The 24,934-nt window shown below is 37.1% G+C and overlaps 1 protein-coding gene across 4 annotated transcripts in view; it reads right to left on the bottom strand.

The window, feature by feature from the left end:
- CERKL (CERK like autophagy regulator) overlaps nt 1-24,934 on the bottom strand; it is a gene marked incomplete at its 5' end in the record, with an annotated part of 116,137 nt that overhangs the window by 72,604 nt on the left and 18,599 nt on the right. The gene's annotated exons all lie outside the window — the stretch shown is intronic.

Here is a 24,934-nt window from a genome sequence, read left to right as displayed (position 1 = left end):
ACTCCTTGGCTCTCATAAGGACAGGAAAAACAATGGGAAGAAGAGAATTCACTAACAGAAGTGAGTTTATAAGAATTACAAAAGGCAAAGTGTAAGCAAAAGGAGAAACACATTCCAGGTAAAGTAAAACACGTAAAAAGGAAGCAGAGTAAAATTCCTGTATGAAACACTGTGAATCCCTGCCAGTCTAAAAAGATCGAGCCACCTGAATATTACCACAGTCAGACTGTATTTTAGAGTGCCATGAAATTTTACTGGCTATGTTTAACCACAGGTCAGAAAACATGTTTTGTAGCAAAAGACCATTTTAACAGACTCTCAAAGAAGGAGTGTTTTATACTTTCAAAGAGTACTTCTAAAATTTCCACCCTGGCCAACAAAGAATCACAGGTACTGGTTAACTTTCTGCCTGAAGTAACTAAAAGGGTGTGCAGGATACACGAAACACGGAAGTAGTCCAGGCCAGTGGTCCCTGACAAAGGGCAAAGGTGGGAGCCACAGGACTGCCCTGGGCTACTGCCTGGAGACCGTTGCCAGGCCTCCACGGAAGTAGAGAGCCCTTGGTGGAGTGTGGTTGTCTTCACGGGTGAAGCAGGAATGAAAAGTCCAGGAAAGCCACAATGACTAAGTTCACTAAGCCAATTACTGGAGAGGAGAAAGCTGCAGGAAAGTGAATTCTGCAGAGGTCCTCCTCGAGTCTTCAGCTGAGTATATATGAGATATGTGAGAAGCCACGGAGAGAGAACTACCCTAAGGATTAGAGAAAACAACGCTCAGAGATCACACAGGCACTCCCATCTGCCTAAGTGGAAGAATATGGAAATTTGTGAGCCACTGAGGAGAGTATTTGGGAAAGTATGGCCTCCTTAGTGAGCTAACTAAAGGTCGCTCTGATTCCACCTAACAAAGTTTAAAAGCAAACCTCAAGAGGATTAAATTGTTTCCGAGTAACTTAACTACATCCTAGAATAAAGCTCAAGATGATTTACATGCATATAAAAATAACCACCAACTTTACACAGTAAAATTCACAATCTCTTTCATTTGATCAAAGATCACTCAATCAAAAAAGCAGGGGCGCCTTGGTGGCTCAGTGGGTTAAAGCCTCTGCCTTTGGCTCTGGTCATTATCTCAGGGTCCTGGGATCCAGCCCCACATGGGGCTCCCTGCTCAGTGGGAATCTGCTTCTCCCTCTCTTCTGCCCCTTTTCCCCCAAGCCCCCAGCTCATGCGCATGCTCTCTCTCTCTCTAATAAATAAAATCGTTAAAAAAAAAAAAATCCCACTGCACGCATGGGGCGCCTGTGTGGCTCAGTCAGTTCAGCATCTGGCTGTTTGAGCTCAGGTCATGATCTCATGGGTCATGAGACTGAGCCCCACGGCAGGGTCTGCACTCAGCAGGGAGTCTGCTTGCTGATTCTCTCCCTCTGCCCCCTCCCACTTGCACTTGCACCTGCTCTCAAATATATCTTAAAACAAAACAAAACAAAACAAAACAAAATAAAACAAAAAAAACCCACCACAGTGCATTTAAGAAAGCAGGGAAAAAATGACCCAGAGGGAAAAAGTCAATAGAAGCAGCTGCAGAGATAAGAGCAGTGCCCAGCAGTCACACAAGGCCCTCTCTCAGCTTCCTTCATCCTTTCACAGACTCCACTGGCATTGTCCAGTGGAGCAAGGACTTTTCAGGTGCTTTGGAAAGTTGCTTCCCTGTATTCTGAGTACGTCTCTCCCAACCATTCTGCAAATTACATCCGATTGTTCATAAAGCACACAAAGCATGGAAAAAGAAGCCCTTTTCTCAGTATTTATGGTGGTGGGATAAGATGAACCCTAAGTCAATTTGTTGGGCCTATCATTTCCTTAGAAAGTTCAGGCTTCAAGTCTGTGTTTGGTACACTTCTACTGTCAGCCAGAGATATAAGGCCAGGGTCTCTACAAACACCTGGGAGGGACAAGGAGATCTTACATCTTTCCACTACCTTCAAGGATGAAAGGAAGCAGGCTTGTCAAAGGTGCTCCTTCCAGGCTAATCTCGTAATATTGATTATGACCTTGTCTCTTACGCAAATTTAATTTTTTTTTAATAGAATAACATACAATAAGTCAGTGCTCCAAGAAAGGATGAAAGGAAACCAAGAACCACTGAGGAAAAGAAAACAAAAAATGGAAAGGATGAAATAAAGTCCTCTTTTCACTAGAAGACCTATATTATAATTGGAATTGTTTACCCTGTGTGTATTTCACTTTGGCAATAAACAATTCAAGGACTATTCTAATTTAAAGCTCCTTGCAAACTGAAAATTTAAAGATACTACACCAACAACCAAGATCAAACTTAGTAGTAAATACCAGAAGAATTTCTGGAAACAGTATAGGAATACTTATTATCACTTATTATTCCCAATAATTCTGGACATCTGGTCAATACTTTATGAAAGAAAAATAAAATAAAAGACAGTTGGTGGTGAAAGGGGCAGAAGGGAGGCTGAAATCATAACTTTTTACAGATGATATCACAATATGTTTTCAAAACCCATAAGAATCCATTTAAAATCACTAGATCTAATAAGAATACCCAGTAAGGAAGCTGGTTACAAATATTTCAATACCCAGGAAGAAGGCAGAATGGGGATAAAGAGATAGATCCCTTGCCAATTAACATATTATACCTAGGAATACATTCAGCAAAATGATTCTGGACTTGCTATTCCAAATGCTATTCCAAACATACCGAGAAACAAAGAACAGAATAAATGAAGAGCTATTAAGTTTTGAGATTACATTTTTTTCCATGCATATTCTCATTATTAAGTAACCACTTATAATGCTATAAGTGGCATTCCAGTCAAAATCTCCATGGTATTTTCTTTGATGTTAGGGGCAAGGAAACCAATCAAATGATTTGTAAATCTTCTTGGAATAAATGTTATTATATCAATGAAGAAAATGTTTTAAAAGTACAGTAATGGGGGGAGTATATGCCTCATCAGATATTGATATTTTGTAAAGCTGTAATAATTAAAACATCTAGGAATAGATAAAAGAATGGTACAAAGAAACTTGTATACATTTAAAAAGTCACGAATGTGATAATGGTGGCATCTAAGCTCAGTGGGAAATATTCAGTAAAAGGTGATTTAGAATGGGTTAATTTTTTGAAAAGGAAAAAAATAGAACCCTATTTCATAATATGGAGCAGTTTTTCTAGATTAGAAAGAACTTTATATAACCATAAATTAGTAAAGCCCTAAGAGTGACAGTAAAGGCAGACATACAGAGACTGAGATACTTAACATAAAAATTATTCAATGCAGACCTGAAACTAATATAACAGTATCTTAATTATACTTCAATAAAGAAAGAAAAAAATTATTCCATCGCCTATAAAGACCTAAAGAACCATAAATAGATGTCACAAGCAGAGGCCAACCAGGCAGAAATATCTGCAACATACGACAGTTAAATAATCTATTTAATCAAGAAACAAAACACTTTAGTGGCAAAGTACATAAAAGACCCAAGCAGGCATTTCACAAAAGAAGAAATGCAAATTGACCAATAGACATATGAGAAAGTTCAATCTAATTAGTAATCAAAGAAATGCAAATTAAAACAACAAGATACCAGTTTTTGCCTTTTAGATTGGCACAAGATCAAAAATCCTGCTTCACAATGGTGCTGGTAAAAGCAACCAATCCCAGAGCTGGTGGGCATGCAAAAATGATAACTGCTGGAGAACAAGTTGGAAATAGGTATCAAAAGATTTCAAATGTTAATTGCAGCAGTGTTTATAGTAGCAGAAATATTTAAAGCAATGTTCCTGTTCTTCAATAGGAGAATGGTTGGATCATAGTTTTCTGCAGCTCATAAATGAGCAAGTTAGAACTCTAGAGACATTCACGGCAAGAGGTATGAAGAAAGAGAATAAAAGCAAAGTACAAAGTAATCAGAGGAATTTAATCTCACTTTCATTAAGGAGGAAAAACAAACTCCAGTAGAGAACACACAACAATTTGTCCGATTAAAGACAAATATGAGGGAGTAGGAGATTAATTTTTTCTTGTAAACCTCCAAAACTTCTCTCTCCGTAATCAGCATTACTTTTATAATTTTTAAAAATGTAGAAAAGGAAAAATGCTTTGACATGCACCTATTTTTGGTCCAGCAATTTACTTTCAGGAAACTACCCTAAGGGAATAAATAATATGCACAATTTAGCTAAAAGAATGCTTCCCCAAGCATTGAGTGAAACTTAGAAGCAAACTAAATGAGTAGCAGAATTTTGGTTCTGTAAAATCTATTCATATAATAAAATGCTATTCATCCATTAAAATGTAGAAATCGGACTAGAAAAGTATCTAAAATAGCAGAGCACATTGCCATTACTGTTTTGTATATATTTACTGAATACATCATGTATGTGTAATATATGAAAATACATGAAAACTTGAAACAGATTGTGATTTAGTTTGCGTATATGAATTTCTGATTTTTCTACAATGAGAATACTTCCGTTATCAATTGAAGATGATTTCCTTTGCTCATCCTTAAATAGTTCCTTCATGGGGGCGCCTGAGTGGCTCAGTGGGTTAAAGCCTCTGCCTTCGGCTCAGGTCATGATCTCGGGGTCCTGGGATCGAGCCCCACATCGGGCTCTCTGCTCGGCGGGGAGCCTGCTTCCCCCCTCTCTCTGCCTGTCTCTCTGACTACTTGTGGTCTCTGTCTCTCTCTGCACCAAATAAAAAAAAAAAAAAAAAATAGTTCCTTCATGTTACTTTTTTTTTTTTAAATTTCATTTCCTAAAAAGGGTAGCTAACATTTACTGAGTATGTGCTATATGCCACATATTGCCCTAAACCCTTTACAACTATTATCTCGTTTAATCCTCACAGCAATCCTAGCTGCTTCCTAAATGAAAAGAAATTCAGGACAGTTGAAGTGACTTCTCCGTGGTCATAAATCTGGTAGGGGCACACCCAAGATTCCAGTCCAAGCACTTTGGCTGGTCTTAACCACAACTCCTTAGGAACACCAGGCCGACATAAATGCCTTCTCCAAGTAAACACGTTCTCATCTGACCCTCTAGATTTTTTTAAATCCAGTCGAACCTAAAACACTAGGCAAACCATCACGGCGTCTCTACCAGCAAGACGAGTGTATCCATTAACAGAGCAGTACGTGATCAGACTGAGGGGACCTTTGGAGAAACAGGAAGCGGGACTGTGGCGACCAGGAGGGCAGAGTGAACGTTCTGAGAACCTTTGTAACGCTGATCCTTAGTTCCTGCTCTCCTTACTCAGGCTTCTCATCTCTTTCTCTGCTTTCGTCCAGATTCAAACTTGGGGTTTTTACTTGCTGAAGTGAAGAGAAGAGACCAAAAGACCTACAGGTCCAGGGAAAACGCTTCCCTTTAATTTGGAAGGAAAAGAAGGGCAATTGATCCGTGAATAAAACATTTAACAGGGCGCCTGGGTGGCTCAGTGGGTTAAGCCTCTGCTTTCGGCTCGGGTCATGATCTCAGGGTCCTGGGATCGAGCCCCACATTGGGCTCTCTGCTCAGCAGGGAGCCTGCTTCCCCCCATTCCGCCCCTCCCCCCTCTGCCTGCCTTTCTGCCTACTTGTGATCTCTGTCAAATTAATTAAAAACAACAACAAAAAAAAAATTTAACAAATTTCTTAATAGACAAATGTTCCTCACCCTTATTTTCCTCAGCAGCTATACCGATCTCGCAGGTACCAGTTTCCTACGTAGAATTTCTGGTTATTTCTGCAATGCTAATCATTTACATAAGTAAATCTGCCCAATTTTCTAAAATGGGATTCATTTAATTTTGAATATAGCTGTTTCCTAACACTTGAAGATGTGTCTAGCATTACTGCTTTACAGAAAGCTGTGTTTTCATTCTGAATATGGTCTTTGGGAATAAAACTTGTTAGAATTCTGTGAACTTGAATTTAAACTTCTTATTTAAAGGCTTGGAACTGCCTAACTGTCGTTTAATCAGACTAACCAGATACTAGATTAGGTGGTGCTTTTCTAGGTCTTTGTTTTTGGAGTTCTTAAGATACGAGCAGCGGACCAGCTGGCTCTGTGCGGCTGCACAACACAGGTTTCCCAGACTTGAAAGAGAGCGAAGGCCAAAGGTTCCTCAGGTTTCTAGGTGGAAAGCCCTGAGGCTAACCCCCCAGTGAAGGCTGAAGGTTCTGGAGATCATCTGATAGGATAAACTAAAAAATCCAAGGTCATTGTGTCTCCCTGATCCCCACTCAAAAACACTTACTCTTTGGGACACACTTAGAATACACAAACATTTATGAGAAACAAGATTAAAGGGGGAAAAAAAAAATAAACCACTCACAAAGAGAAGACTATTGCTATAGGTCTATAAAACTGACCACTTCTCTATACCCTTTTGTAGTAATAGCTTAACAATGATTCTGACTCGTTTTATTCTCCCTATCAACCAGAAAAATACTGCTTCTTATATATAAACTATTTATAAATTTATAAATGCTCAACAAAAATTGTGGTCCTATATCTCTGCTTAAATTTTCATCCACAGGAGAACTGCTTGGATCCGCATGCCACCTACCTCTGTTATAATACAACCAATTTCCACCACAAATAAAAGCAAATGTTTTCTGGATGCAAAAGCCACATTTCCATGTACACCCGAACACAGGCAGACAGCATGTTACAAGACGAGTTAAAAAAAACAACAACAAAACTTTGGGGCATGTATTTAAATGCAACTTTAATTTTACCTTAATGTTAAGAGATCTCTTTATTGGTGAAAAATGTGGAATAAAACTTCATCCATAAAATAATATCTGATAATAGTAGATAAAATATGGAAATCCTCTGTATACTTTTTTTCAGGTTATGAAAACGTATACCTTACAGATGACACATAATTTTTCTTTGTGGCATGTGGTTTATTATTTGAAATCTATTGGTTCATTAGTATCATATTGGTTATAGCTAGTTGTTTCAGAACATTAACTGTCCTCTCACATTACTTACAGAGATACTGGGGACCATCTGTTCTTGCAAGGGATTTAAGTATATGTCTATTGGATATCATGCTATTTATTTAATTCAGCACCCACTTCCTATTGTTGTATTTTCTTGGGGGGAAAAGTCAATTTAATTACAGGGAATAAAGATAACCTCTCCTAGCAGGTTACCCCATCACCATGAGAGCAAAGCAGGACCTGCTCGGAGTAGGTTACAGTGGTTAACAAGAAGAGTAAAACCAACAACACTTAAGAATATTTAACAAAGGTTTAACAGAAATAGAACAGTGAATGGCACGTTTAAAAATATTACTGTAAGCCTAGGGCTTGTCTAAATCAATCTTGGCACATCTGTCTGATGCAGACCGTAAACAGGATTAGAGCTGGATTTATCTGCTTGGCGCTAATTGTGCTCACAGTTTCTGCACATGTCCACTCTTTAAAATACTGCCTGAAAAACAGGCCTGCCTGATAGATGGCTCCCACAACATAGTGTATACACACGCTTATGCTATATTAGATGGTTAAGCAATGTGATGTCTAACAATTTTTTTTTGGCTCTTCAGAATTACTTATCTAATCCCCTAATTAAAAATACAAAATTCTGTTTGAATACACCACATACTGAGATAAATCTGTGAAGCAGGGGACCAATAAATTTGAATACACTTTAATTGTAAGAAGAAAACACAATTTAATTGTTAATAATCAGGTTAAACCAGGGTTTAAACAAATAGGGCTGTGCCTGTAGTTTACTACAAAACCTTCACAATGCATTACTATCTTCAAGAATCATGACATAACATGTTAGCAGAGAAAGTGTCTAAATATGTACACATATCAAGAGTGACAAGAAATAGCACTCTAAATAGCAAAAAAAAAAATTATACAGGAAATTTTAAACTTATCATTTACAGGGAGAAATAGGTAAAATGCCAATCCAATATCCAAAAGTCACATTTTTATCACACCAAATAAAAAATTAATACTCAATTTCTATCTGTAGTTTTTTTCTACTTAGTTCTTTTTATCACCTGTAAACAGCTTAGATACTTTTAAGAATTTAAGCACCTGGAAATAGTTAGGTATTTTTTCAAGTAGTCCAAAATGAACTAGTCAGTCAAAGATATATAAGTATTACTCTTTGATTTACAAATCTGAAATACACACGACATATAATTCCTTATTCAAAACAACATTTAATGCCTAGGATACAAAGTGATGTTAGCAGTTTTAAATTACTTGGTCTGTTTAATCAATCATGAACACCACATAAAACTGATACTTAAAAAAAAAACAAAAACTGATACTTTAAAAAAGCACAAAATTGAAAATTTAGCTTAATTTCTAGTCATAGACAATTTTCTGTTCTAAAGATTTTCCTTTATATGTAACTTATTCATGTTCTAAGTATCTTGGCAAGCTCATAGAAATCAGTTTTCCCCTAAATCTCTTTACTACTATACCATTACTAAAAAGGTAGATCTGTACTTTTATTTTATACAAATAATTCATCAGGAGAAACTGGCAAATTAGGTCAATCATTTCAATACTTAAACCAAAACACTCATCAGCAATTCTCAGTGTTGAGTCTTAGGGATTCTATAGGATCAAAATGATTTTTATCATACTACTATAAACGTGCTAGTTGCCTTTCTCTCTCTCTTTTTTTTTTTTTAGATTTATTTATTTGACAGAGAGAAAGAGCACAAGCAGGGGGAGCAGCACGGAGAGGAGGAAGCAGGTTCCCCACAAAGCAGAGAGCCTAATATGGGGTTTGACCCCAGGATCCCGTGATCATGACCTGAGCCGAAGACAGGCGCTTAACCGACTGAGCCACCCAGACAACCTGCTAGTCTTTTTCACCATGTTGGCATTTGCACTGAAGGTGTAAGTGCAAAAGTGTTAAAAACCTCTGGTGTCAGCATGAATTAAGGCAGTGACACTTTTACCAGTAATTCTTGCATTCTTCACCAAACCTCAAACTCCCAGTTTAAAAATAAAAAGGTCCATTTCGCTTAACTGTCCTTGATGAAGTAGAAGTGCTAATTAAAAAAAAAAAAAAAAATCTCTACCCTGGGAGGCACCTGGGTAGCTCAGTGGGTTAAGCTCTGTTGATTTCAGCTCAGGTCATGATCTCAGGGTCATGAGTTCAAGCCCAGAGTGGGGAAACGTGCTAAGCAGGGAATCTGCCTGAGAGTCTTTCCCTTTCCCTCTGCCCTTCCAACCCCTGCACACATGCGCATAGGCACTTGCTGTCTCAAATCTTTAAAAAAATAAAGTAAAAATAAAAGTAAATAAAAATCTCTACCCTGGACTATATTTCTTTTTAAATTACATTAAATGTAATTTTAATATACATGCTTTATACATACAGCATGTCTGCCACAAACAAAAGTGAGGATTCTCTCCAGGAAAAGCACTTATACCATTTGAGCTGCCATTGAACTAGCTGGTTTTGTGGAACACTATTTTTACTTCAAAGATCGACTGGCAGACTATGGTATTCAGACATGAGTATTTGGTGAACATTTTCTGGGAAAAGAGCAAAGTGAGCCAGTCACCCAAGAAAAGCAACTAAAAATGTTGTCAATGACAAAATTCAAGCTTTAGAGCAAAAATTAAAACTTTACAAAACTTGTGTCTATGACAATGAGCTTGACAGCTTCCCAATACTTCAAGAATATTCTCATGAGACTGGTGGTCATATTAATATATCTGATATTTTTAAAATACTGGGTAATATAATGTGTCAACATCTGGAAACTCTATTTAACTTAGTATATACACCTAACTTTCCATACAACCAGTGCAGGATGTTATAAAAGAATACATGAGTAAAAGACTCATTCAAAGTGCAAGACAGACCAATAAATTTTCAAATAGACTACAAAGGTTCATTAGAATGTTTCAGATTCAGCATTGTCACTAATCTTAATAAACTGGCACTTATGTTTTGCTGTAGTTTCAAAGAAGGATATCTGCAATTATCTGAAAACATTAAAATACTTTCCTTCTTCCAAATACACATCTATGTGAAAATGGATTTACCTTATACACTTTAACCAAAACAACATATTCACAACAGATTGGATATAAGCACAATCCTGAAAATTCAGCTGTCTTAAATTAAGCATCCTATTAAAGGCAGCTAAGTTTTCTATTAAAGACATTTGAAAAAAATCTAAGATAATGAAGTGGCATTGTTTTTTAAATTTTTTTTTTTAGAAAAATTCTTAACAAAAATATTTTATGTTAAAATGCAATGGATTTATTACTGTTTATTTAATAAATACTTTAAATGTCTAATTCCTAGTAAGTACCAATTAGTATGATTTACAGAAACAAAAGCTCTTTGTGGTTTTCAATAATTTCAGGCGGTAAAGTGATCCTGAGACTGAAAACCTCAAGAACCCCTCGTCTGTAGTGTGGTAGAGCATAGGTCTAACCTTAAGAAAGTGTAGCCTAAAGATGGCATGATTCATGCCCTCATCTTTAATCACTTTGAATCAAATATCTAAAATACTAGGTTATTTTTAGACACTGCTATGAGTCCCTATTACATCTGAAGCCTAGCAAAATAAAAGTACATTTCAAAATTTCATATCCTATATTTCATATTCACGGATCACACTCTATAGCAGGCCTTATCATGCAATGTGATTGGGTTTTGTCATTTCACTTCTGCAGGAGCAACAATGTGCTCTTTCCATTGGGACAATTATTCCTCAACTTTATGATCTACTTAGATATTTGCCTCTGTATTTTACATATCCACTTCCATCATGATTCCCTAAGAAAAACATTGATAAACAGCACCAATATAAAATAGGGTCTTGATTCATCTTACTCTCTTACTCCAGTTGTTTGGGGGCATTACCTGTTCAGGTATGTATATCAGTTCGTGTGATATACAGCTCATATACATTATACCAGATGGCCTTTGTGCAGATACCCTTTGAACCTCAGAAGTATGGTAATTCATCTTCCTTTTTCTATTCTCAGAAAATCACTTCAACAGTGTCTTAATTGTCCTCCTAGTTGTCTCTAATCTCTGTATCCTAGCACCTAGCTCTATGCTTCAGACACAGGCATGGTGTCCAATTAAAGTTTGCCATTGACTGTCTTTACCATCAGTCAGATAATATCCCAATCATACTATATGCACTTCAACCTCTGAACCTTTGCTCCTTCATTTTCCGCAAATGGAAGGTCCTCTTGACTCTATTCTTTTCAAACATTAACCATTTATCAAAGCACATTAACAAACATCCTTCATTTCCCAGTCCCTCTGAGATCCTATGGCCCATACACAGATGAGATTCAGTCACATATCAGAAGTTCCTCATCTACCGGAGTACGAAAGCACAAAGGACTTTCAAAGCCTCTTAAGAACTTAAATTATATATTTTTTCCATACTAACTAAACAATGGTTCAAAAATATTAATGGGAGAGGGGCTAGATAAAGAGGAAAATGTAATAGTTTAGGCTAAGCCCCAAAACTCTCTATTTCACCATATTTGAACACCTACTATACTCCAGGCACTTTTGTGTACACATTAAAGCCCCTCTGGAAAACAGTATAGGGGTTCCTCAAAGTTTAAAATAGAGCTACCCTATGACCCAGTAATTATACTACTAGGTATTTATCCAAAGGATACATAGTGATTAGAAGGGGCACCTGCACCCCAACGTTTATAGATGCAATGTCCACAACAGCCAAACTGTGGAAAGAGCCCAAACGTCTATCGGTGAATGAATGGATAAAGAAGAAATGGTATATATACACAATGGAATATTATGCAGCCAGCAAAAATGAAACCTTGCCATTTTCAACTACGTGATTGGAACTAGAGGGTATAATGCTAAGCGAAATAAGTCAGTCAGAGAAAGACAAGTATCTATGATCTCACTGATATGTGGAATTTAAGAAACAAAACAGATGAACATAGGGGAAGGGAAGGAAAAATAAAATACAGTGAAAACATAGGGAGGCAAACCATAAGAGATTCTTTATTATAGGAAATAAACTGAGGGTTGCTGGAGATGGAGTGGGTGGGGGGATGGGGTAATTGGGTGGTGGGCAATAAGGAGGGCACTTGAAGTAATGAACACTGGGTGTTGTATGCAACTCATGAATCACTAAATTCTACTCTGAAACTGGTAATACAGTATGTTAATTAAATTGACATCAAATAAAAAAGTTTTTTAAATGCTAATATGAACTTGACAATCTCATGGACAACTGTTTCTACGAGAACAAAGGTAAAGGAATTTTTCATCTTTCATCACCTGTAACTTGCTGGGCTTCAGGAACAGAACTATATATATCTGAGCCAGAGTGATGGCCTCTGTTGCCAGTATCTAAAAAAGCCTGGATCTGGGCTTTCAGCTTGTAAAGGCCCTTATATTTCAACTCCTGGTCACTTTTTTCTTCTGAGGACCTCAAAGATTTTTTTCAATCTTTGTTTTCACCTCTGCCATTACTATCAATCAACCACATTATTGTGCAGTTCAAATCCCGCACTACCTCACAGTAGTCACAATGAAGCTATCTCACAGTCCTCCAGATAATCTGATGGGTTTGCTACTGACAGACACTGAGAGGCTCACTTTTATTACCACTCCCATTCAGGTTTACCCTCAAGATGGTCATTATTCACTCCCAAGATAACAAAAAATAGAGTAATTACTCAAAGTCCAGGGTAACTGAACTTATTAGCACATGCAGCTCTGTGTGGTTGGAAGGGAACAGGGCCATTACGTGAGAGACTCAGTAGTAATTTTTACTCGATGAAGAGACCAGTCCTAGTACCAGAAAGGAAGAAGTTCATCTGAGGAGCCAAGACAACTCAGGAACAGAATGCCACAGTCCTGACCATCCGGAAATGGACTAGAAGAGATTCACATGATCGGCCTGCAGGACACCTGAACTTACAATAGGTTTACCTTTCTGATGCCAGAAATGGCCCTCCTGCAGGCAAGGAATCACTGCATGTGTGGGAGGGAGGGAGGATAAAGAGAGATTGCCAGAAGCTGCATATACTAACAGTACAAAAGCAAACTTAAATACACATATTTACAATAGCTAAGATATGGACACAATCTAAATGTCCACGGATGGATAAATATAAAGAAAATGTGATACACACACATCGTGAAATATTGTTCAGCCATAAAAATAAAAAATCTTGGCTTTTGTGACAATATAGATGGAACTCGAGGTCACTGTGCTAAGAAGGGAAACATCAAAAACAGACAAATACAACATGATCCCACTTATATGGGAATTAAAAAACAAAAACAAAAACAAAAAATTGAGCTCATAGATACAAGGAACAGATTGATAATTACTAGAGGTGAGGGGTGGGCAAAATGGGGGCAGGGGGTCAAATGGTATAAACTTCCAGTTATAAAATAAATAAGTCATGGAGATATAAGGTATAGCGTGGTGACTAGGAATACTATACGGCATATTTGAAAGTTGCTGAAAGTAGACCTTAAAAGTTCTCGTAACAGAAAAAATGTGTAATGATGTATGGTGATGGACATTAAACTTACTGTAGTGATGTCAGAATACATACAAATGTCTAATCATTATGTTCTACACCTGAAATTTCTATGTTTTATGTCAATTACATGTCAATAAAAAATACACATAATTTGAGATTTTCTAAAAAATATCTGTAAGCCTTTATTCATTTGATGAGGATCTGTAAGCCCTAGGTTTAGTAGAGACAAAGGAAAAGTGTTACACAATTTTAATATAGCTTAGCATGGTTTTATTAAAAAATCCAATTAACTTTCAAGACAAAGTTCATGTTTATTTTTAATATGCTAGGCACATGGGGGATATGGTCTTTATTTCGTTTCCACCATTAACAGCAAATAGTTGACAAACATGTTTGGTTTCTGTTTTCCTTTTGACATTCAAAAACTTTGGCTAAGTCAATCCAGCAAGAATTGATTTACTAAGAAAAAAAAATTACAATGAAATTACCTATAAAACGTAGTTAGATGTCCTCATTTATTTTCAGTTGGATGTAAGCAAAATGTAAAGAACAAATTTAAGTCTTAGTAAACACACACACACACACAAACACTATAAATTATACTAGTCAGTTGATACCATCTAATCTATTCACACAAAATATGATCCTCTACCTGAAACTTGAAGTAAAAAAAATTTTTAAACATTTTGGAGTAGAAGTTATAAGTTAATTTTTTTTCTGAAAGATTTTATAGTGATTCAGAGTCCAGTATGCAAATAAGCTCCATGTTACCTCGGTGTTCTATATCTATGGTATTAGTGCAAATGTGTTCCCAATTACAGAGATTTCAAATAGTTTCTCCTCCATGCATTTCATCGTGCTAGGTTTTCTACCAGGTAACTAGTACTACAATAAAAAGGCAAAATTAAAGGTAAAAGAAATGGTTACCTGAGAGTGTAAAAATTTTAGAGAAAACTTAAATATTCTAGATCAAACATGTTATATACTTAGCTACACGATAGAATGTGTAATCAAAGCAAAATAGCTTATGGGATTACAGCAAGCCATCTCCTCTGCACTGTTCTACTACTGTCAGGTTTTTTTTAGAAAGATAAATTTGATACCAATACGATGTGACACAACTGCATCAAACCTTAATTTCACTCACAGTAAGAAGTCACAGGATTAAATAACACTGTGCAGTCTTTTAGAAAAGTTTATTGCTTCCAGATGGATTCAAGTTTCCTTTCAGCCCTGATTACATCTAATATGCACAGGGTGCCAACATTATAAAGGACAGAGTCAAAAATATCATTTATATAGATAGCAAGGGGCGGGGTGAAGGAACGTTGGCTCCCCAAGAGGTTGCGCTAGTCAGAGCCTGACTGTTTTAAGAAATAACAAACATTCAGTAAAAAAAAACACCATCCTATGTAAATGTCTTGAATAACGGCTGTCCCATAGAAAAACACAAATCTACAACAAAGTATCCATAAAATGACTCCTAGCTCAAGCTGCATGTTCTCTGCCCCCATGTTGGGTTGTGCCATGTGTCACACCGCATGAGGCTTGCTACCAAGATGTCCACCTGTGCCTCTGTGGCAGAAATGGCATCCATGTTTATTTCATTTAATAGCACTGTTGAATATAAGCCATTGTGATCAGACAAAAACCTTCAAAAATATGGACTACCTAAAGGCATGTTTGCTAAGTTTAAGGCTGCAAGTAAATTGCTGCTTGTACTTAAAACAGCATTTTCTTATGCTACTTGAGTATCACTACTATAATAAATAAAATCCTCTCCATAAAACCCAAATAAAGCTCTCTCCATAATGTGAAATAAAAAATAAAATCACATCTGCTCTATCTAGTCTGGGAGAGAAAAGCAATAAAAATTCATAATTGAAGAATGATTTCAGTCTGTAGATCAGGGGCCAACTTTTTAAAATACAGTACAACTCCAATCACATTTCCATTTTCTCATCTTCTTAAATTCAATTTTTTCCAATGTTCTGAAAAAGTCATACAAATTACAAATTTGATTGAATATAAATGTTAAACAATTTATTATGTATCCTTCAAAAACAGATTAGCAATTTAAATAAAATTATGGTCTCAAAGCACAAAAGAAGAGAAAAATTATTCCTTTCTAAAAGTATATAAAATCTTTCCTACTGGATTACCACTGGGAAAAGTGGTACTCCAATAAGTCTACTCATACCTGTCTCTTGTGGATATCCAACCAAAACTAAGACAAATAACACTATGGTACTTTATTACATTTTCTTTAGCGAGAAATAAGTTCCTTTATGTAAGGCATATAATGGATGTTAAAATTTCAGGTGGTTTTAATAAGCATTATTTACTTCTATTTTTAATTTTACAAGTGGTACTTAAAATGGATAGAAATATTAAATTTGTTCATTTTAATTAAATCAAAATAGTGGCAATAGCCTCGATCAGTTACTTGAAACGCTCAAAGACACAGAGTGATCAGAAAAGGATTGAGTTATACTAAAAAGGGATTTCAAGTTACATGCCAAATCAATAACAGATCAATGAAACAGGTTCCAATCAATTAGGCTACCCAGCACTAAGGTAGATAACGGGTTTTGTGTCCACAGATGACTCATCCATCAAGAATTTCACTTACTTGTGGAGCATAAGGAATAACATGGAGGATGTTAGGAGAAGGAAAGGAAAAGTGAATTGGGGGAAATTGGACGGGAAGATGAGCGATGAGAGACTGTGGACTCTGAGAAACAAACTGAGGGTTATGGATGGGAGGAGGGTGGGGGGTTGGGCACAAGTTGCATGGAGCACCGGGTGTGGTGCATAAACAACGAATCTTGGAACACTGAACAAATAAAATAAAATTTTAAAAATAAATAAATAAAATGTTTGGTAGAATAAAAAAGAATTTCTGATACTCTGAATATTAATGTTTGAACTATCAAATAGTATTTTGTTTTCGACAATAGTTATTCTTAAACTGGTCACACACTCATCGAAATAGCACATATTTGAATAAAAAAGGATTTCAGCTTCATTCCTTCCTTCAATAATTGTTACCTGGACACGTTCCACAGGCCAGACTGGTTCCACAAAGAGAAGCCTCTTAGAGATCTTCCCTGACTACTCAATAAATAATCACTGAAGAAAGATAAAAATATATATAGATATAAGGGAACAAGCCATGTAGATACAGGTTCACAATCTCTCATTTGCAATTGCAAAATCCCCAAAGCTCTGAAAATTGTACATTTTTTCTTAAATCATTTGGGAGCAAAATCTGAGCTGACCTCATTTTGTAGCAAAACTAAAACCAAACTGACAATGAAATTTTAAGTATTTATTTATCTCACTTAGCATGGATATTCTTCAAATTTCATTCAGGAATATTAATATTTGATTATGGGATGATACCTGAGGCTCACTGTGGGTGTTACATACACATACAATATATGCCCCACACTAGCTTTCTAAAATTAGTAAACATCTGAATTTTAAGACATAGCTTGTTCCGTAGGTTTCTGGGTAAAGGGAACAGTAAGTAACCCAATACTCCATGTCAGAAATAATGTGTCATACTCACATGGTTGCAGTAATGCTGCTCAATTTTGGATATAGTTCAGGAAATGCCAGATTTGTTGATAGACTAGACGCAGAGAGAGAAAGAGTAGAATCTAGCACATTTCCAAGTGTTTTGGGCGTGGGCAACTATAATGATGAATTTTTCATATACTAAGATGGGAAGACCCATAGGAAGTTCATAGTTGTAGGTTGTAGGATGAAACTGGAATTTTAGAATATGCTAAGTCTGAGAAATCTATTAGAATGCTAAGTTGACAACTAAGTAGTTTTATAAATCTGAAATTCTGACATGCCTGGACTAAAGATATAAATTTGAAGGTCATCAGCCTTTAGATAGTATTAGAAGCCACCAACCAGAGGCGGTTGAATCAGAGAGAGAATGGAAGACTAAGAAGTCAGACGACAGACAAGGGAAAATGAGGACAACTAAGAAAGGAAACTTCGAAGGAGCAGGCCAGTGGGACAGGAGAGAACCAAAAGAGTGACATCACAGAAGGTAGGTAGAGAAAGTTGTATTGAAGAGCACATTGTGATATTTTAAAACTCTGTCCATTGGTCAAGACAGATGAGTACTGACTTTGACAAGTGAGCTGTAGAGTGATGGGAGTCAAGAGCCTGATCATAGAAGATTTAAGAAAGAATGAGAAAGTGAAGACTGTAAATGTGTAATTAGTCTAGACTAATAAATGAGGGGATGTGGGAAAGACCAAAGAAATGGGACCAAGTACTCTACATAGATTATCTTAATTAATCCTCACAACAGTTCTGAAAGGTGGAAATTATCTCACTTTATAGACTAAGATGTACAAACTAAGATAAGTAGTGTGCCAATGATTTAATGAAAAAGCTAGATTGATTCTAAGCACATCTGATTATCAAAGCTTATCCTCATACTATTGTACAGCTTCCTATGAATTTGCCTTATGAAATAAATATTGAGAAAATGCCATAGTCTTCCCAGAAAGGACACTGGTGTGGGAGTTAGGAGACCTTAATTTTAGCTCTATCTTGGTCACCTATCTTGAGGCTAATCCCTTAACTTTTGAGCTTGATAGTTCATTCCTAAAACAAGGAAATGGGAACAGATTTATTTATTCATTGAACAAATATTTATTTCGTTCCTTATTTGTTGCATAACACTATCCTAGGTGCTAAACAGTGATAAAAAAAATTTTTTTTAAAGGCAGAAACTTACCCTGTAGTAAGGAAGATGACAAAGAATCTAATACTTTTTTCAGCTCTAAATGCATTAATAGTTATTTAATAAATATTAATAGACAAATTTCATTCTAGGCTAGTGCCAAGAGGTTTACATTTACTCTATCACTGAAACCTTACGGCACTGTAAGCTAGGTACTAGGATTATATCCCATTTTACAGGAGGGAGGGGGAGGGAGATAAGCTGAGGGCTTAAATAGCTTGCACACAGTCACACACACATGAAATGACAAAGCTTACATTCTTACAGTCCAACTCCAGAAACCCGTCCTTCAGTTGCTCTCAATAGATGGTTAGTTCCTATCTGAGTATTTCTTTTACTGTGCTTAACTTTCTTTTCCTGTTATTTTACTTTTCTTGATGGTCTCTAAATGTTCAAAATGGCAAACAGTGAAGAGTGAGCAAGAAAAAGAAGAACAATGAAACTGCAGAAGTGAATAGTGATCTAAAGTTTAAAAACAAAACAAACCAAAAAAATCAAGAAAACCAAAGTAGTACAGTAACATGAACAAAAAAGAGGTCTGGAGGGCACAGAAGGAAAGAGAGCTATAGCCCTTCAGAGGGTGGCCCACCAGATACCATACGCCTAACCATAAAGGACAACAGCGAGGCCTCGTCCACCATGGCTCCAGGAGTTGCTCTAACAGAAGAGTCTGGCTTCTCCCATTCTTTTCCCACACCATTGTCCACCTATCAACCCAATAAGAATCAACACTTCTAACAAACCTAAGCAAGTGAATACATCCCCTAAAATATTTCAGAAAGGAGCCCTAGATACTTTCTCATACTTTTTGTTCCAACCATGTTAAAAAGTTAAGTTCTTAAGGGTTAAGAGCTGAAATCCTTATAGGAAACAGGAGAAAGGAGGGAGAGAGGAGTCTCCTGGTCTTACTACCGTGGAGGCCTCCTTCTGATTTTCAGCAAAGGGCCAATAACGAGCCCCTCCCTTTAGAGACCTCTAGGCAGGACCAGGTGCATAGGGAAGCCTCAATAGCTAGGAGCCATTTTATTTTCCCCAGATTCCAACAGAGAACAGTGATATTAGAGTCACTAGATTTCTCACTTTCAGAACTATTCTTAGAGCTAGTGCTTTTTCCCAGTATTCTGAAGATCATATTGCTTTATAAATTATAGAGACAAATGTATTATCCATCAATAATCTAGTTTCAAAATTTTGAGTAGCTGCCATAGGCCAGGTGTTTTCTGAATGAAACAGTGACTGAAGGATGATTAGATACGGTTCTTTTCCTGTATAGTGGGGAATGAAAGCACACTGGGTAGCTAACCATTGTGTGGAACTTCACCAGATTATTCCCAAAGTACTGTTTCACAAAGGGACACTGAGACCCACTGGAGATTTTAAGAAACAACAACCCAATCCATTTCTCTACTCATCATTCTAGTTTCCCACAGAGTACCTTTGTGACAGAGATTCCAATTCATTCGTGTGCTATATAGGCCTCTTCAAAAATAGTCTGCATTAAAAGGTAAAAGCCACCCCGGGTAGCTCAGTGGGTTAAAGCCTCGCCTTCAGCTCAGGTCATGATCTCAGGGTCCTTGGATCGAGCCCCACATCAGGTTATCTGCTCAGCAGGGAGCCTGCTTCCCTTCCTCTCTCTCTGCCTCCCTCTCTGCCTACTTGTGATCTGTCAAATAAATAAAAATAAAAAAATAAAATCTTTAAAAGGTAAAATTAGAACCAAATTTCCCTTTACAAAACATGCTTTTATTTATATTTTCTTCTACATACTCTTCATTTGCTGAATCTCTACACTGAGTGCCATTTATAATCAGAAAAAATAACACATCAGAAAAATAAGAAAAAGCCAAACATTTCAAACCTGTAGCTTTTACATTGCCTAAAATTAGTTCTCCAGTCCACATTTCTGTTCTTCATTAATTTCTGTAGGCAGCTAAGAATGACGGACTAGAGAAGAAAATATTGTATTCAGAGGCTCAGCTATTTCCCAAATTCTCAGTAAGTATAATGTTAATACTAAGTAATAAAACTTCTCTTTCTTTGCCAAATTACCTTACTATACATACATCCCATTAAGGTGCCACTGCCATGCAAGAAAGCAGCCAGTTCTTACTGTAAATAGCACGGCACGGAAACACAGGGATTGGAAATCCCGATGAAGGGCCTGCCAAGCTAGGCCCCCAGTCAGACACTCCATCTCATTAAATATAAATTGTTTCCAGGTTACAGTGAGAATTTAAAAAGATAGGCAACCCTATTTCTTGATTTTAGAGAATACCAAACAGATCCTCAGAGAGGCAAAAGGGGCTTATCGATTACAGATGTAAAAGGCAAAACCTTAATTGTTACCTAAGACAGGGCTCTAAAGCTCATATTCTCTCCTTCTAGTTTTATAAGCTAGGACTTGTAAAGAACCACACTGTAATTATAACAATATTATTTGTTGCATGCTTTATAATTAAACTTCAAGAAGATGTGGTTCATGTCATAGAATGGATTCCCATTTCAGTGTATCTTTTGCTGTCTCTCTGAAACCTCAAGTGTTAAAAGCAACACTTCAGGTTCTAGAAGGAAAAAGTACAAGGGGTGCCTGGGTGGTTCTGTCAGTTGGGCATCAAACCCTTGATTTTGGCTCAAGTCTTGATCTCAGGGTTGAGAGTTGTTTTTTTTTTTTTTAAAGATTTTATTTATTTATTTGAAAGATCACAAGTAGGTGGAGAGGCAGGCAGAGAGAGAAAGAGGAGGAAGCAGGCTCCCTGCTGAGCAGAGAGCCGGATGTGGGGCTCGATCCCAGGACCCTGGGATCATGACCTGAGCCCAGACCCTGGGATCATGACCTGAGCCCAAGGCAGAGGCTTTAATCCACTGAGCCACCCAGGCTCCCCTCAGGGTTGAGAGTTTTAGCCCTACATTGAGCTCCACTCTGGGTGTGGAGCCTACTTTAAAAAAAAAAAAAAAAAAGATACCAAAGAGAAGCAGCATAACCTCTTCTGAAAAGGTCTGGAATCCAGGATCTGCTTATTACTACCTGTGTGACCTTAGAGAAATTACTTAAAATCTTCCTCTTCTGTTTTCTCATCTAAAAAATTCAAATGATAATAGCCTCTTCCCTCCCAAGACTGTTTGAAGATTCAGTAAGTTAGTAAGATGCTGCTAACCATTCCTGCCACATACTATGTCCTATGTAAGTGTTGGCTATTATTACCTGAAATAATTCAACAAACCATTTGCAGTCACCATACCAATACCTGAATTAGATAAACCAGAAAAAGCACCATGTGTGACAGGTAATAGGCAGGAATGATTTGAGTAAGACTCTACCTTACACTTAGGATACAAAAACGCTATGGCTTTATTTCGAGTTCACAAATGTAGCTCCTGTTAGCCGGGGGCATCCTGAGCACCGCAGACTAGGAAGCCTCCCTTGGTCAAAAGGTCTACTAAGGTATTTATGGAACAGATTAGAAGCAGAAAGGTAGGAATTGAGAGTATAGAAAATAATGGGCAGATAGATTAGAAATAATCGTAAATAGCAGCAATGGCCACGGTCGCCAAACTGTGGAAAGAACCAAGATGCCCTTCAACGGATGAATGGATAAGGAAGATGTGGTCCATATACATTATGGAGTATTATGCCTCCATCAGAAAGGACGAATACCCAACTTTTGTAGCAACATGGACAGGACTGGAAGAGATTATGCTGAGTGAAATAAGTCAAGCAGAGAGAGTCAAGTATCATATGGTTTCACTTATTTGTGGAGCATAACAAATAACATAGAGGACAAGGGTAGATGGAGAGGAGAAGGGAGTTGAGGGAAATTGGAAGGGGAGGTGAACCATAAGAGACTATGGACTCTGAAAAACAACCTGAGGGTTTTGAAGGGGTGGGGGGTGGGAGGTTGGGGGAACCAGGTGGTGGGTATTGGGGAGGGCACGTATTGCATGGAGCACTGGGTGTGGTGAAAAAACAATGAATACTGTTATGCTGAAAATAAATAAAAAATTTAAAAAAAAATGAAAATCACTGGAAGTTGACTTGCATGCCACCACTGCTCCCACTGACCCTGGTTAGGCACAAGTATTTTCTCCCAATACTTCCGGAAATGTATCAGGTTCAGTATGTATCCATCCTGAAAGGGCTTATGTGCCCTGCTCACAAAGTTCTCCCTTAATGCCACCCTAGGATGGTACAGAGTTTTTGAGAAACACTAATGAGTATGTGGACAGAGTATGGAACTGAAATTTAATCACAATCACCTGGTTTCATCATCTTGTGGTTCTTCTTTGAATCCTGGATTTTTTTATGGAAACACAGAGACTGTGGTGAAGAAGAAAACCTTCACACACTCTAGGATTGGAAAGAAACACCAGGCATGAGAGCACAGCCCTGAAATGGGCTATTTTCCTTAATCACCATTTCAGCTTCTCAACAGATATGCAAACGACGCCATAGCAACAGTTTGCAGGTGAAGGAGTTGCTAAAAATTGGAGCCGAGGCGATGGCATATCTAAATGATCCATCAATAACAACGAAATACACGCCCATTCTCTGAGATACACAAGATCCACGGCATAATTATTTCGGGACATTCTCAAAGTCTGTCTTCTCTTAAAGATTTCATTAGTGTTCAAAATCTTTTAGTCGGGGGGGGGGGGTGGGGAGCGGGGGAGGAAACAACACTGCATCTAGATGATCATGGTGCTAACTGGTTACTTAGACTACAACTACTGACAAACCCTTATTGTATAAAGCTTTAGACCAAAAACCAACACAATCAACCTCTGAAGTCTTGTAAGGACCTCAACAACCTTGTATTGGTCACTTAAGAAACATTCAATGCAGTAATTCCCGAACTGACCTTCAGATAATTCTGGATCTTCCAAAACATGGACCTAAGTAGCTCTGCTTTGCTTTATCTATTGGGGGAGGAGAGAGCAGGTGCTTTAAGATGCCCTTGAAACGAAGAGACCAAAATTATAGAAACTTCAGTGTGGTTGTTGGTTCAAATAACTATGGATCTTACAGTGCCCAATTTGTTTCAGACAGTTACTTGGATGCTTGAAGAGTAGGGATCAATTTATTTATTTAATTTATTATATAAATTAAATTTATTATATAATATCAATTTATTTATCTATTTTCTGGGTGCCTGGGTGGCTCAGTGGGTTAAAGCCTCTGCCTTTGGCTCAGGTCATGATCCCAGGGTCCTGGGATTGGCCCTGTCGCGGGCTCTCTGCTCAGTGGGGGAGCCTGCTTCCTCCTCTCTCTCTCTCTGCCTGTGTCTCGGCCTACTTGTGATCTCTCTCTCTCTGTCAAATAAATAAATAAAATCTTTAAAAAAATAAATAAATAAAAATAAAGATAAATAAAATAAAATGGTCTATTTTCAATGGGCATTAAAAAAAGAAAAAAAGGGAGTAACCTTTTTTTTTTTTTTGGTCAAAAACCAATATTATTAGGATTTGGAACACCAGAAATCTTTCTTAAAGAGATGTAAGAATTTTCCAAAAAAAAAAAAAAAAAGGAAAGAAAGAAAGAAAAATTGAGTGCTTTTCCTGCTCTTTAAAGGCATAGATGAGCTAAAGATTACACTAGTTCATTTTCCTTTTAATGTATTTTAGAATTATTTTTCCAATGCATAGATGCTGTTACCACCTACACAAGATTATTATAATCTATCCCAGGTAATTACTGCTGAGATCAGCAATTTAATGCCCTTTGTTTGCCAAATTTTTGTTTTCCCAAGAACCAATTCCACTCTATAAAGATGTGTTTCCAGGATACATATAATTATGCTGGGTATAACATCTGTCACTTTGCATGTTCAGAGCCTTACCAAACCGAAGTAAGGGACACGCTTGTATGCCAACCTTAGGGAGAATGTTTCAAGTATTAAAAGCTTAAATATGCAGAAGAGGTTTTTTAGGCTGTATTTATCAAAAGTAAAAGCTAATTCTAATTTAAATACCTCCAAATAGAATTAACTCATTTTGGTCCTTAGATAAATTTTAATATGGCTGTAGCATTTTTGATATTATTCAGTAATCCTGAGTTATCTTTACTAAGATTTCATATAGAAACCTTAGTGAATTTTTTACTTCAGTTCTCTTTCAGGCCATCTAACAATCTCAACCAAAGCAACCTGTAATCAAGGACAGAAGAAAAAATAATTACTGGTGACCTCTTTTCTGTATTTCACCCTTTAATAGCATGGTGGATTTCAATGACAAAACAGTGTTGCACTTTCAAATGTAGGTCAGTATTTTGATTGCACCACAGAAGTGAATCATTCAGACTTGAAGAAAGCAGAGCAATACTGACCCAAATCACTTCTCTGCACAGCCTTCTAGGTTGCCCCCCAATCTGATAATCCTGAGAACTTTTCCATGTGCAAGATAATTGTTTATTGACAAGATTTTCCAGAAAGATACAAAGATGGAGAAAACCGATTTCAGGACCAAACCTGAAATGAACCCTGAACATGAGGAAAACAAATCAGACACAGTCATCTCTCACCAAACATTTGCAATCACTGACAAAAAATTGAAGTTTGGAGTTCATCACACTTTCAGAAAATTTCAGGAGGTCAAGCAAACTCATGACCGTGTTGGTGGTACTCAAATGTATTTC

This window comes from Martes martes, assembly GCF_963455335.1.
Source record: "Martes martes genome assembly, chromosome: 3".
Lineage (NCBI taxonomy): Eukaryota > Metazoa > Chordata > Mammalia > Carnivora > Mustelidae > Martes > Martes martes.
Note: the sequence above shows the minus strand (reverse complement) of the source record. Positions and strands in the feature narration are given on the sequence as shown.